Raw genomic sequence first — 9,801 nt, 5'->3', positions numbered from 1 at the left:
AAAAAAATACTGAGTATTTATTGTGTCAGGCTACATATTTATGTATATTATTTTATTTGCTCATTGTAAGAATTTTTGTATGATATTAACTTATAAATGAACAAATCAAATTTCAAAAAATAAAGTAACTTGAAACAATTCTAAAATCAGTAATTTCTTCATTATTGCTTCCTTACTCAAAGATTCCTCTTTCTAAGTAAACAACAATGTAATACAAATGAGACAACGCAGCTTTAGCATAAAGTGAAATTCTGGAAAAAGACAAAATAACATTATATTTGCAAATATTTTGCTCATTATGGTGCCTCACTGTCCAAAGAAAATGATTTTACAAGTCAATTTAAAGCAACTTTATTTTCCTATAGAGTGAGAGGCAAGGTGGATGGTAATGCATCATTAATTAACTTTTTTATACTTTAAAGAAATGTTTTATGTAATAACCAACCATTTAAGGATAGAAAAAATTAGCACTCACCTAGGATAAAGGAAGATAACCACAAATGTGTAATTATTATCCTTAGAAATCACATCATGTGTTTCATTAATATTTAGGCATCTGTATCAAATATTACTACATATAACTTTTGTTTTAAATATTTCTACCAGATTTCCTTTAATATTTTATTACAGAAAGAGTAAAAAGGAATATTTAAAAATTAAAGCAAAATAAAAACTTTAAATTATCTTTATTGGCTTTAGGTAAAAATAGCATTTATTGTCTCAACATTTCATCCTCTCTTTAATCTACCAGAAAGGAAGTTTTTTGGGAGAATGCTTTTGGCAGCAGAGTAAAGACTAATTGACCTAGAACAGTTTATAATTGATACTAGAGGTCAAAAGCATATTTATGATGCTGGAAGAAAAATACGTCTTAGAATTGGTTATATGGAATTAATTTACCATTTTGTCATGAATGCAGAGAGAAAGCTTCATTCTAAAACCCTCACCACTGTTTGTTGTTTCTGTTTTCTGAAAATAGTTTTAAGGAGAAAGATTATTTATTGAACAGATATTGTACTTACCTAGTAAAACCACATGAAAAAATATGGAGACTTAAAGACATGTATAAACAAAACATATGTAACTGTTAATACAGATACACACCCCACATATTTAGTTTTCTAAACCAACTCTTAATTTAGAGATTATTCATTTTGTAACATATAAATATGAATTGATAAGGCATGAATTAAATATGGGGATTGGCATGTAAGGTGAAAGGTTGAGTGCTTTAGTTTTTCTGTGCTGTAATGAGTGGGCATGGGAGTTGCATGTTTAGTGTGGTTTTTACATGCTAGGGTGAAACAAGGCTCATTTGCATAATGTCTTTCTATAGTCGTGTACTTTTGTTCTTCCCTGGAGCAAAGGAAAAACAGATGGATGTCTTTTCCTAAATATTCTCACTCTTCAACTAGCTTTTTAGCAGGTTTATTTTGTTATTTACACACCATTTTTTAGATATCCTGAAGATAAAAGAAAATTAGTTAATGACTTTGACTAAAGCCCCCAGGAGGCTTTCTCAAAAATAAATAAATAAATAAATAGATAAGAGAAATAACGCAAAGTCCAACAAGGATGAAGAAGAATTTGCTTCACAGTATTTCACATTCTGGGTACTTAATAAGCACATTGAAAATAATAAGTTGTGAAAAACCAAGGCAAGTTAGAAAAGATGATCATAGCCTCCCTTAAAGGGAAACAATCTTGCCAAATAGATGGAGAGAACAAACTGCCTGACAATCCACATTCTGGGCTCATGGTTAGAACATCCTGCAGAAAGGAGGGAAGAGAAGAGAACATTCCCATTCGTTTAAGCTCAGAAACCCATGATTAGTGTCCTTCAGGGGACTCATTATAATAGTAAAAAATACATCCTATGGTGGAGAATTAAAATGCTACTGAGACATACAATGTATGCACTAATGATGGGGAAAGAGTCAAAGAAATTCTATGCAGGAAAGGGTGGGTTGCTGGCAAAACCACACCTTCAAGCCAAAAATCGTGAAACCCATTGCCCAAAGTTAGAACTTCTACCCTTGCCTGAATTGCCTTTTCCTAAGCCACCCATGACCCTACCCCATCTTGTGTCTATAAATACCCAGACTCAGCTATCAGAGGGGAGAAGCGGCTGGAGATCAGGGACTACAGCTTTGAAGAAAGGTGGTTTTGATTTCAGAGGAGCAGCTTGATGGTGTAGCTTCAGAGAAGAAATGGGCTGGAGAGGCCCAGAATCTGCAGGAAGATTACCTACCTCCCCATCCTCTTTTCACCTCCCCTACCCACTGAGAGCCACTTTCATTAGCAATAAAATCCCCCACATTTACCATCCTTCAATTTGTTCGTGTGATCTCAGTTTTCTTGGATGCTGGGCAAACGCTTGGGAGCCACAAGTGCGGATACAAAAGGCTGTCACATCGGCCCTTTGCCCTTGCAGACAGAGGGCAGCCACCTCACACAAAAAGGCAGAGGGCTTGCTGAGCTCTTAACAATTAAAGCTGTTTGCAGACAGCAGAGCTAAGAAAGCCCTGTAACACACTCTCTGGGGCTTCAGTGGTCACAGGCACCCCTGACTAGATGCTGCTGTGAGGACCACATAGATTTTGTTCCTGCTGGCGCCCAAAAGTGCTCACTCTGGTTCCTGCACCCACTCATCTGTGCACTCCCTTCCATGAGGGGTGGAGCACAGTGGGTTCAAGTGAGTGGAGTTTGATCCCACTGAGGCTGAAGCAGCCGGCTGGTTCCACTGCTCGCTTGTGCACTCTGATTCCCACATCACTAGCTCATGCACTCTCTTCCACAAGGAGTCAAGAGTAGTAGACTGAGAGGCACCCCTGTCATGAGTTTTGTGAAGGAGTCAGGGAAATATCCTGCTTCATCAACATGTACAGCGATAGCCCATGCACATCCAGGAGACCATCCACAACATGCTTAATTACAATGTCCATTCCCACCCCTTCATGAAGAATTACGTAAGACTCCCATAAAGGGAATTTCCCCAGTGTCAGTCGGTGCTGTCTCATTCTTGAGCAGCACACTCTGATTTGGCTTTCAGACAGTACTTTTGCTCTGCAGTAATCTTCTTTACCTACTTTCACTTTGTATTTTCTCTCAAAGTATTGTGTACCTCTCAGTCAAGAACCCGAACCAGCCCATCGACAACAAAACAGCAAAGAATAGTTTCAGGGAATTGGTTTCATCTTGATTCTCCTCTCAATGCCTTTCTCCTCTACATATCTATTTATTCTTTTCTAGAATGGTGCCATTTTATTTTCAGGGTTCAATCCCTCACTTCAGTGATTCTCGATTAGTAGGCATCAAAATCACATGGAGGGGATTCTAAATAAGATTGCTAGATCCTGCCTCCAGAATTTCTACTTCCAGTAGTTCTGGCTAATAACTATGCTTCCAGATGCTGTTGCTGCTTATCCAAAGAGCACACTATGAGAACCACGTTGGGGAACATTCTCACATGTGCACACTTCCCTTTAGACTATGTTCATTCAAAGTATTGCAGGCATCATGCTAGAAAGAGGGGAGATCTGCCCCTCAAACTTTACGAAAAGGAGTTCCTCAACCAGGCCCATTTATGTACCTCCTCCTTTCAACCTGTTACTCACGTGTCCCCAAGGAGACAAGAAACCAAAAAGGACATATTTAATTGGAGCTGACATCTGCTTTTTTAGATCATACTCTGGTTTCTTAGTCCTTGGGATTTACTGCCCAAATGACTTGAAGTCTATCTAGTCTTGGTGGGCTTTTTCAATAGGGCCGTATTCTCCAGAGAAAAGAGTGGGACCACAGTGCAGACCTTTATACTGTGATGTCCAAAATCCTAAAACAAGGTTATGCTGGAGGTTGTGGAGATAACTTAGACATATGGGCTGGTTTTCCACACACATGCAAATAAGCTTTTATGGTACAAGATCCAGTCAAAAATTAGAAAAAAATGAGGACAAAGTGTAGGCTTTGAACCCACAATCCATATATTTGTTTAGAAATCCAAGGAGTCTGAGAATTCTATATTTCAATATGGACTTTCAGGTTACTATAAGGTTACATTTGTTGAGACTGAAAATAAATTATATTTTATTTAACAGATTTATTTTAGCTTTAGTTACAATTCCTGAAAGAAAAAAAAATACACATATGGCATACATGCCTCCATTTGTTTTTATGTTTTAGCCCCCACAGATGTCAATGAGTAACTTAGGTATGAGGATTCAAAGATAAATTAATAGTAGCTACTTAAATTAAAATTTAAAAAAAATTCTGAGAGAAATTTGTGAATCTATTAATTTTTTATTCCACACTTGGAGCTAATGTGAAAAATCTCATAAAATATGATTTGATGACTCAAGTTTGTACTAAATTAATGCAATGTGAGTGGCCATTAGAGTCTTTCCAGTGAATAAACTTTATTTGGAATAAGAGCAGAAAAGAAGAGGAACGTTATTGTTTATCTAGTATATTTGGTCATTTTTATAATTTACATTTTCTAAACCAGACATTTTGATTACTTTATGAGCCATCAATGCTTACATAGATTTACCTGTATTTTGTATTTTCTTTTTTCTCACCATTATTCCTTTAATTGGCACACTCATTTCTATTAACTTTTTTAAACTTAATTATATCATTTACTATTTAAGTACTAATATCTATGTCTCTCAATACAATTTCTCATTCATTTATTCTCTCTTTAGTTTCACATGATCAGATGTTTAACTCATTGTAGCAAAAGCTACTTGTTTCAATTTCTTGGGCATATAACTGTGCAGCTAGAGATGATATTCTTCTGCTCCTCCAGATAGATGTGGTTCTATGATAAATTTATTTTCAAGGGACTATGAACAGAAGGTTATGCAAATTACTCATTTGCATATGTGAAAATTGATTGATGTGGACTTTCCTTCTTTCCCTTTCTTTTATGAGTTATTACCTGTGCTTGAAAGACATTAAACATCTAGCACAGAAAATAGTACAAATCCCTCAAAATAGAAGGACAATGAAAGAACCCAGAATTCAAAAAGATTTTGTGAATGATTCCACCTTTTCAGGTTAGTGCACCTTCCTGTAGACTACTACGTGACAAAGGCATTAATCTCCATCTTACTGAGACAATGTAGTTATTCACCAAACTTGGTAATTTGAGATAATGGAAATTAACATAACCTCATTACAAAAGAAGATATATTGATAGGAAATAAGCATATGAAAAGATTATCTATATCATATGTCAACAGGGAAATGTAAATTAAAGCAACAATGAGATACCAATACACATTGATTAGGATGACCAAAATCTGAAACACTAATAAGATTAAATGATGAAAAGGATGTGAAGTTACAGAAACTCATCCCTACTGCTTGTGGAAAAGCAGTAGGGTATAGCAACTTTGGAAAACAATTTGGTAGTTTCTTACAAACCTCAGCATATTCTTATATATTATCCACAGTTGTGCTCTTACGTATTTACTATAAGGAGTTGAAAACACATCCACATAAAAATCTGCACATAGATTATTATAAGAGCTTCATTCATAATTGCCCAAATCAGGAAGCAACCAAGATGTCCTTCAGCAGGTACATAGATAAATAAGTTGTGATACATCCAGACAATGGAATATTTACAGTACTAAAAAGAAATGAGCTATCAAGCCATGGAAAGATATGGAGAGACCTTAAATGCATATTGCTAAATAAAAGATGCCAATCTGAAAAGTACTACATATAGTCTGATTCCAATTATATAATATTTTGGAAAAGAAATAACAATAGAGATAGAAATTTAAGTGAGTACCTGGGGGTGGGGGAAGGGAGAATTGAATAGGTGGAGCACAGATAATTTTTAGAGCAGTGAAATACTTTTTCGTATATTATAATGATGAATACATGACATTATATATTTGGTCAAATCCGTAGAATGTTGTACAACACCAATACTGAGCCCTAATATAAACTACAAACATTGGATGACTATGATGTGTTAATCAAACATAAAAAAAATGGCGGGAAGATGTTGATAATGGAGAAATAATACATGGGTGCAGAGAGTTATATGGAAATTCTCTGTACCTTCTTCTTAATTCTGCAGTGAACCTAAAACTTCTTTAAAACAGTTGTTTTTTACAAAAAAACAAACAAACAAACAAAAAACACTTTTAAGAAATAATGCAGAGGAATTTCATGTATCTTTACTGAGTTTCACTTAATGATAAAAACTTGCAAAACTGTAGTTAAGATGACATATGTGGTGTTCTTTGTTTTCATCCTTTTTATAGTTTGCTATAAGAATAATATCAGCTTCCTAAAAGAAATGAAATACATTTCCATCTATTCTGTCTTATAGAAGAAATTGTATAGAATTGATATTGATATTTTTTAAAAAGCTCATTATTATTTTTCAGTGAAATAAAATGTCTCTATGTGTGTGTTTTTACATATATATACATATATATATGTATATATATATATATATGGTGTGTATACATGTATAATAATAAATGTATTATAAATTCATGTCATACAATAAATTATAAAATATTATTATAAATTCAATTCTTTTAATATAGAATTTAAATTATCTATGTCATATTGGGCAAATTGTAGCACTCTGTTTTGTTTTAAGGATTATTTCATTTAAGTTGCGAAATATATGGTTAGAATTGTTCATAGTGTTCCCTTATTATGCTTTTGATATCTGTAGGGTAGTAGTGATATCTGTTTTGTCATGATATTGACAATTCCCTCCTTGTCTCTTTTTCTTCTCATTTTTATACAAATGTGTTAAATTAATAATTTTTAAGAAATATTTGATTCATTGCTTTTTTAATTAGTCTTCTTTAAATTCCATTGATTTATGCTTATTTTTATTATTCCCTATTTTGCTTAGTTTTCTTTTATTTTTCTCTTCCTTTGATAAGTTCTTGAGGTAAAAGCTTAGTTTATTGATTTCCTATACTTCATTTTTCTAATATGTACATTTATAGCTACAAATTTTACCTAAATTCAACACATTTTGACATGTTGTATTTTAAACTTTATTCTGTTCAATGTTTTCTGTTTGTCTGTTTGTATTTAATGTCCCTTGGGGTACCCTCTTCCACCTGTGAGTTATTTATAATTGCATTGTTTAGTTTTCATGTTTTGGAGTTTTCCCTTACTATCTTTTTGATATTAATGTCTAGTTTAATTTCATTTTAATTAGAAAACAACATACATAAAATTATAATTATTTTAAATTTATTTAGCCTTGCTTTTTTGTTTCCAGAATGTAGTCTACCTTGATGTATTTTCTGGAGGAATGTAAAAAAGTATGTATTCTGCCATTGTCATGTGAACTAGTCTATAAATGTCAGTTTTATCTATTGTTTAATAGTGTTATTGAAATCTTTGCTCATTTTCTGTCTTGCCATTCTATCAATTATTGAGGGAATTATTGAAGTCACCAACTATAATTGTGGGTTGGTATGTTTTTCCTTAATGTTCTATCAATTTTTGTCTTGTATATTTACACCTCTATTATTTGGTAAATACTCATTTATTATTGCTATGTGAATCCACTGCTTGTTGTATTGACCAATTTATCATTACATAACACTTTCTCTATCTCTGAAAAAGTTTTTTGCTCTGAAGTATACTTTATACAAAATATAGCCACTTCTTCTTTCCTTTGATTAACGCTTACATCATATGTGTTTCCATACTTCAGCTTTTAGCTTACCTATATAATTATATTTAAAGTGATTTTTTTTTGTAGACTAATAGTTGGATCATGGTTTTCAATCCAGTCTTCCAGTCTCTGTTTTATAATTTTATATTTAGAGTATTTATATTTAATGTACTTATTGGCATATTAAGACTTCAGTCTGTCTTTTAGTTTTTGTTTTATGTTTGCCTTTGCTTTTTTGTATTTCTCTATTTTCTTTTTCCTACTTTCCTGTTAATTATTCAAATAAATTTTAGACTTTTATCTGTTTAGTGGTTTTATCTGTTCATTATCAAAGATATTGCAGACTCTGGTTCAGATCACAGTGTGGGAAGAAAATGCAACATTAAAAAACCATAATTTAGTGGATAAAATTAAATTTTAAAGTTAAGATAGATGAGGTCTTTAATCTAATTCCTGACTTGAAGCAAGTTATTCTTCTCAACCATTTTTATTCTCATTATAAAACAGAAGTAACAACAGTGCTTTTCTCATGGGATTATTTTCATTGTTAAATACCACAATAAATGTGAAAAATTTAGCATATTATAGATACTGCTTGTATTGGAATGTGCTGTTGCTACATAACAAAGTACCACAAACTTAGTGTTTCAAAACAATGCCACTTATTAGCTCACAATTCTGTATCTCAAAAATCCAGGCTTAGCATGGCTTGTGTGCTATCCATCTTACAAGACTGAAAACAAAATGATGGTTGGGTTGTGTTATTTTATTTTTCTGGAGAGCATGGGGAATATTTCTGTTTTTGAGAAGGAGTTTTCTTTTCCAATATCATTCAGGTTGACCACTGAATTTTGTTCCTGATAGTGCTGAGGAACTCATCTCCCCTCTGTCTGTCAGCAGGCAGACCCTTTCAACTGATGGAGGCTATACTTTCCTGGTCAAATGATTCACAGTGGAGGATGACCCTCTTATACTTTTAATCTCTGACTTGAGGAAGATTCTAGGATCTTATAAGGAAGGGCTCAAATGATAGGTCACGTTACCTTAGATAATCTTCCTATCTCAAAGTCAATTATGCCAGGTAATATAACCTAACCACAGGAATAAAATCTACCTTATTCAAAGTTCCTGGAGGTTAAGCAGGGTTTATATATCAAGGCACAAGGACCTTGGAGCCATCTTATAATTCTGCTGACCACACTGTAACTATGAATTACAGTGTTTGTGATTAAAATGGTGGATAGGATACCCAAGAACAAATGGACTTAACATATATTTACAGAATATTCTACCCAACAGCTGCAGAATATACATTCTATTCATCAGCACATGGAACATTCTCCAAAATAGGCCATGTGATAGCCACAAAACAAGACTCAGTAAATTTAATACAGTTGAAATTATATCAAGTAATTTCTCAGACCACAGTAGAATAAAATTGTAAATCAACTCCCAAAGGAACCCTCAAAACCAACTAAATAAATGGAAATTAAATAACTTGCTCCTAAATAATCATAGAGTCAACAATGAAATCAAGATGGAAATTTTTAAAAATTGCTTGAACTGAAGATAATAGTGAAGCAACCTATCAGAACATCTGGAATACAGCAAAAGTGGTGCTAAGAGGAAAGTTCATAGCATGAAATGCCCACATCAAAAAGTCTAAAGATCACAAATAGGCAATATAAGAGCATACCTGATGGAATCAGAGAAACAGGAGTGATCCAAATACAAACCCAGTAGAAGAAAAAAAATAACAAAGATCAGAGCAGAACTAAAAAAATATTGAAACAAACAAAACCAACACAAAAGATACATGAAACAAAAAGCTGGTTCTTTGAAAAGATATATAAAACCAGATCATTAGCGAGATTAATCAAGAAAAGAAGAGTGAAGATTCAAATAACCTCAATTAGAAACAATATGGGAGATATTACAACTGAGAATGCAAAAATACAAAAGATCATTCAAGAGTATTATGAACATCTTTATATGAATAAGCTAGAAACCCAGAGGAGATGCATAAATTCCCAGAAATATACAAACTTCCTGGATTAAACTGGAAAGATATAGAATCTCTGAACAGTCCAATAACAAGTAGTGATATTAAAATGGTAATTTAAAAATTG

The sequence above is a fragment of the Sapajus apella genome, unplaced genomic scaffold (assembly GCF_009761245.1).
Source record: "Sapajus apella isolate SASKATOON/1434 unplaced genomic scaffold, GSC_monkey_1.0 scaffold3, whole genome shotgun sequence".
NCBI classification, from domain to species: domain Eukaryota; kingdom Metazoa; phylum Chordata; class Mammalia; order Primates; family Cebidae; genus Sapajus; species Sapajus apella.
This window is presented reverse-complemented; position numbering follows the sequence as displayed.